Here is a 6,568-nt window from a genome sequence, read left to right as displayed (position 1 = left end):
CGGCTCGGCCGGGCTCGCCGGGGCCCCGGCCCCGCCCCGCGGTCCTCCCACCCGCGTCAGGACCGCCCGCCACCCCCCTCCTTCCTCAGCCCCGACCTCGGCCACTGCCCCGTCTGCCCGCGCGGCCCTGCTGGGGGCGGCTCTGCGCGCCTGGCTGCGTGCCGGGATCACCCCCAGCGCGCACACACCCGCCTTCCCTGCCTCACACACACACACACACACACCCCCTTCAGGCCACCCAGGGTAACACACACATACACCCCCCTTTCAGGCCACCCAGGGTAGCTGTGGTGGTCTTACAGCCCCTTTTCCAAATCCTATGTAGTACCCCACATGGTTGCCCCCACCTCAGCTGTTACCCCAGTGCACCTCAGCCCCTTTCCCCCAACCTCCAGCCAGGATCCTCCCCACACCGCAGTCTCCACTCCCACCCCAGTGTCTCAGCGCTGTCCTTGGGCAGCATTAGTGTTAGGGGGTGCAGTCCACTTGTCCCCATTCAGTCTCACTGCCACATGAAAGGTCCCATCTCAGCCATCGGGCAGTGAAACTCCTTTCCTCTCCTGCAGTCTTGACTCTCACCCAACCATAGGCAACTGGGGTGGGGGCACAGGGAAGCACCTTCTGCGGGTGCTTGCCAGCCTTGTCCTCACTGCCAATGCCGGCTTCTTCAGGTTCCTACACCAGCCTCAGGAGGCACCAGTCGCCCATGTACGCAAGTGACCCATTAGCACAGTCCTTGCAAAAAAAGCAGCCACATCTATGTTACAACACCTTTCTGCACCTTACTACTGTCATTTGCATGCTGTAGCCCCCTCTTCCCACTCAGTCTCAGTGTCACTAAGAGTTCTGGTCTCAGCCATCAGGCAGTCTCCAGCGCGAAACTCCTTCGCTCTCCCTCATTGCTACAACCCCTTCCTTGCTTTACACCATTTCCATAACCCCCTGACCCCCCTTCAATAGTCTTGTCTCCTACCCAGATACAGTAATCCCATGATCAAGCATCGTCCCCCTACCTCAGTATATATCCTCCACATAGGCTCTTTTTCCTCCATCCAAGTTCAGATCTCCACAAAAACTACCACTCATCCTGGCACCTCTCTGCTATTCACCTCTATTCTTATTTCTCCCAGTTCATTATTATCCCCAACCTAGCATAGTTACATTCAGTCAGGTGTTTTTCCTCCATTGCCCGAAAGTTTGCTAAGAAGAATTTTTCCAACAATTTGAGTTGGTCTAATAAAAGATATTGCATTTACCCAAAGAACCTTGTCCTCCATTGTAAAGCCTTTTCTGTATTGGGGATCTTTTCAACCCTTCACTTGCAATCTCACCTTATAGCAGGTAACCAATTTCATCCCAGCCCAACTCCCCTAAAAGCCTGGTAGTTCTTTATGTCCAAAACACAGTTGCTCCAAGTTCAGCCATCTCTAGCCGAACACGGTCACTTACCACAAAACAGCACAGCCATATATCCATTTATGCTGACACAATTTAATACAGGCTGAATCCAGGCAAATTAAGCCTGGGTCTTCAGAGACAGAATAGGGTTTCCCAGCTATTGTAGCTGCTGCAGGATTGATTATCCCAAGCCTTCTACAGCCAGGCATTCTTTGCATATAGTTTCTGGTTTGGATTTGGAAGTGAGAAAGATGTAAATTAAGCTTTTGTTATGGCATGAGCATTGTTCCCTTTGACTTAAGGTTGATTGTGCTGTGGAGTTTTTTAAAGTTTCAGCCCCACAGGTCACTTTGGATTACATACTAACTGGAACTTAAAGGAGAGGCAAGACAGCTGGAGTACCAATGTCAGCGGTCTTGGACTAGAGTTGACCAATCTTGCTAGGATTTTGTGCCGTGTCTACATGTCCCTGGATGGATGCTCCAAACTACACCTGATCCTGCCACATCAATCTGCTCCTGCTTACATGTGCCAGACCTGGATGATAGTGGAACCATTTGGAGAATGAAGGGGGAGGCAGTGGCCACTGACGAAACCTAGATTTTCCCTGGAGACGCTCCCAGAGTGGCTTCATGCTGTATTTCTGGGTTTGGCACATGTGAGCGTGTACAGAAGAAATGCTAAGGGACATCCATTCTGGGAGATGCTGGGAGCATGGTGTAGATGTACCTAGGAGGTCAGATCAGGCTGCCTTAAAACTTCTGAGTCTAATGCAATGATTCTCAAGCAGAGTGCGACAGCAGCCTGCGGTACCCTGAGATCCTTTTAAGGGTGCCACAGGGTGTCGTCACACAATGTTAGCACTATTAGGTGTACAAACATAATTCACAAGATAAAATCAGGGGTCTCAAAAGGAATCCATAGCATTACAAATATTTTGCTCTGTTGGGGTCTTTCTAAGTTCTTTGCAACAGAAAAATCGCTGTATTTTTTCCATAGTCAAAAAAGCCAATGAGTGAAAGCTAAAAGCTGGCATTTTCTACAGGATGCCGCGAATCCAACAAGGCAGGGGTGGGCAAAATGCGGCCCCCGGGCTGGATGCAGCCCGCCAGGCTTTTCTATCCGGCCCACAGGGCCCCTAAAAAATTTAGAAAATGAGTATTTGTCTGCCCCTGTCTGTCTGTCATGTGGCCCTCGATGGCTTGCCAAAACTCAGTAAGCAGCCCTCCACCCAAAATAATTCCCCACCCCTACAACAACGGGTACCTCAAATCTCAACTGTTTGAGAACCATTGCTCTAATGGTAGTAGACGGTACTTTCTGCAGCTAGCCAAGGTTGAGGATTAATTGCCACTTGCAAGTTGGTGAAAACTTTCCCACTGGCCAATCAGAGAAGGCCTAAGGCAGAGGTGGGCAAAATGGTGGTTCCAGCAGGTGGACAGACTCCATTTCCCAGCAGCCCCTGCCCAAGGCATGCAGGCAGCTCTGCCCCAGTTCCAGACCATGCTGTCACCACTGCAAGATCCCAGCCCCTGAGCAACTCCCTGCTGAGCTGTATGCCCTGTCAGTGCTGCTAGAGCTGGTCTTCATGGAAACCTTGCCCCATGCTGTCATCACCCCACCACTTCATGGAAACCAGACAGTGACACAGGTAGGGGCTGCTGGGAAATAGAGTCTGCTGCAGGCCCGATCCAGCTCACAGGCTGGACTTTGCCTGCCACTGGTCTAATGGAAGAAGCCCAAGTGCACAAAGTGTTTCTAGTATCTGTACTCTACAGGGCACCTAGGAGATATTGGCTAGGACTCGAGCACATATCTTGACCATTTGCCTTGTTCCCATGCCGATAGAAAGTTCTGACAAAATTGGACCAAAAAAGCCTGGTGGGGGCATGAGCAACCAGAGTCCTCCTGGGGCCCCCTGCTAGCAGCAGTAATGCCGCTGGCTCTTGCCATTCGGCTGGGACTGCCTCTTGGTGATGTGGGTGAGTGTGAGCCCCAGGAACTGGGCACAGAGTCAGCACATAGGTAGAAGGGCCCCACAGTTTCCTTCTGGGTGCAGGGAGCAGCTTGCAGGTTGCTGCTGGGAGTCCCAGGGGGCCTTCTCCGGAGCATGTCTTCTTCTCCAGTTCCCCCAGCTGCAGACCCAGAGAGTACCTCAGCTGCTGCTGGCTCATCAGCCTCCTCCCAGCAGTTCTAGGCCAACCCAGAGACCTGTCTGGGTGTGGGCCCCACTCCGATTGTATCCACCATGCCTCCAGGAAAAAGGCGAAGATGTGGGGACAGGTGATGTGCCCAGGGACAAGAGTCAGGTGAGTGGCCGTGACTCTGAGCACCTCTTAGGACTTGGACCTCTGCTATCTGTCTGATAGAGAATGGGGAAACTGAGCCACGGATTGTGGAGGGCTTTGCCCACGGGCCCCTAGTTTGGGCACACATCAGTGCTTGGGGATTGCGAGCATGGGGAGTCTCATCCCCAAGAGACCCATTTGCCCTTGGGAGGAGTCTAGGGGTGCAGAGTTGTCTGTCAGGAGGGATGTGTGTTTCTAGTGCAGTAGAGTGTGCACATGTGGCGTGCGCATGTGCCTGTGAGCTCATGCTGGTGGCTGGCATGTGTATGCATGGGTATGGGACCATATCCCCAGCAGGCAATCACTGCTCCCCACACCGACCCGCCATCTTTCCTGCCCACTGTCCCACACCCGCTCCACCCCAAATCACTGAGGCACAGACAGGAGCTGCCAAGGATTACTGTGCAGGGAGTGGTAGCTCCCCTGGCCAGCTGTGCCCCCAGGGTAGGGGTGGGTCATGTCCAGGGGCTGGGACTGCCAGGTGTGGCCCCCACCAGGATCCCTGCCCTACGGGACTCAGGGGCTTGAGGGGTTCAGCCCCTGGTTCCCAGGGGAGGGCACTGCTGCTCAGTGACTGTCCCCTCTTTTTCCATCCCAGGGCCTCAGTAGAAGCCCCCAGAGCAGGGGCCAGGCTGAGGGTAGAGGAAAAAGACCTGCAGCCAGAGAGATCCAGCGCCCTGCCCACAGCAGCACGGCCTGGGAAGACCGAAGGACTGGTCACACCCTGGCCTGAAGCTCCTTGAGCTCCACATAATATTTGGTGTCCCAACCCCTGACATCCTTCTGGTGGCCTGTGTGCCTATGTGCTGGGCCAGTGCATGTGACATGTGTGAACGTATGTGGGACAGCAGTGGGTGTACACGTGTACATGTGCCTGTGAGCCTGTACTGGTGCCTTTCATGTGCATCCACAGGTGCAGGGTTGTGTCTCCAGCAGTCACTCGCTGCCCTTCGTGCTGACCACACTTTCCTTCCCTCCCACACAGATCCATCCTGAGCCACTGAGGTGCCGAGATGAGCTGCCCATGCTGCATTTACTGGGAGTGGTAGGAGGTCACACCGGCCGTACCTCCAGGGCAGGGGTGGGTTGTGTCTAGAGGCTGGGGCTGCCAGGTGGGCTCTGTACCAGGCTTCTTGCCCTACGGGGCCAAGGGGCATGAGGGACTGGGATCCTCAATGCCCAGGGGAAGGCACTGCTGGCGCAGTTACTGTCCCCTCTCCTTCCATCCTAGGGCCTCAGCAGAAGCCCTCAGAGCAGGCATGAGGCTAAAGAAAAGGGACCTTGCAGAAGTGCTATTACTAATGAGCATTGAGTATTTTATAAATATTCAGTCAGGATGCAAAACCCCAGCTTTCTATCGCTTCAGAAACAAACAGCCTTCCACTGAAAGCAGGTGGAAACAGACACAGGCTTTGCATGAACCACACAGAGGCAGAGAACAGACAGCAAAACCAGTTACAAGCTATATGAGCTAAGGTGGTATAGGACAACAGCATTTCCCCTCCAAATGCAGCCTTGCAGGTTCTGTCCCCCCCCTGCCTTAGGTGCCCCCTTCACAGTCTGATTGTCCTCATTGCAATGGAAGTAAATCCTGTGGGGCATAAGAGGTGAAGAGCCTGGCTTGGCATGAGCAGGCTATTTCAGGATTTCCCTTGGAAGACATCCCTTAACAGAAAGGACAACAGCACACATATTTCATGCTCAGCCATCAAGAGCTGAAGGGGTCACATGCTTGAAAACTCTGCTTGGCCAGGAGGCCATCACCCAGCTTGGGAGCCTCTGTCTCAATGGTGTGCCATGTAGCCGGGTGGGGTGAGGGAAAAAAGGAGCAGCATGAACACAGAAGTCCCAAATCATCCCAAATCCTACACATTGGAGCATCATTTGCCCCCACCATGTGTCATTATAATACTGCACTCCAAGCTGCTACGAATGGAGGAACTAAGTAATAAATAAAGAATGAGGTAATGCTTGAACTCTTGGTTATCTGTGTAACCCTGCTGATGTGTTCTGTGTGGCAACCTTTGTGATGTTTATCTAAATACCTCCATTGGTATGAGTGATCTGAGGGTTTGAAGACGAGTCCTTTCCCTCCATATCAACATTGATATGCGTGGGTGGAGGAGTGGGGTTTGGGGGGATGATCTGGAAGAGCAGGGTTCGGTGCCTTTGAGGACAGAGGGGCAATGGGTCAGGGCCACAGTACCACAGAGCTGGACGTTTCTGGCAGCTCGTCAGGGCTGTGGCGGGAAACGGTCTGGCTCTGTCCAGCAGGGGGCAGATGGACAGTTATTTCTGGCCATTGTGGCAAAAATGTCTCATGATCTCACTACACAAAGGACCTCACAGCTCAGAACTGTAATCTCACTACACAAAAGGCTTCACAGCTGAGAACTGCATATTGTTTCTTTTTCTCTTCTTTCTTCCTGCACTAGATAATCAGTAGCATAATAAAGAACAGTCCGAACAAATGTTCGGCTTGCGATAAGACTGATTCCTGTGAGAACACAGAGATTAGTTACTGCCTGCTTTGCACATAAATTTTGCAACCCTTGTTACTTGCTCGTTTTAGGACTACGCATGTACTAAAACTTTACAGAAAACTGTAGCAAATCACAGATTGCCACAATGGAATCTTGTTCATGAGGGGTATAAAAATGTAACTTCGGGCGTGACTAGGGGTCAACTCGGCTTTGAGCATTGAACTCCCTTGTCGATCTGTTTGCAAACAAATAAACACGAGATGGATCCAGCCTGAGTGTGTGTGACTCTCTCCTTGAGGTATATTGGAAAAGCCTCCCGGGGCACGAAACTAGCCGTTT

The sequence above is a fragment of the Alligator sinensis genome, unplaced genomic scaffold, assembly GCF_000455745.1.
Source record: "Alligator sinensis unplaced genomic scaffold, ASM45574v1 scaffold386_1, whole genome shotgun sequence".
Lineage (NCBI taxonomy): Eukaryota > Metazoa > Chordata > Crocodylia > Alligatoridae > Alligator > Alligator sinensis.
Note: the sequence above shows the minus strand (reverse complement) of the source record.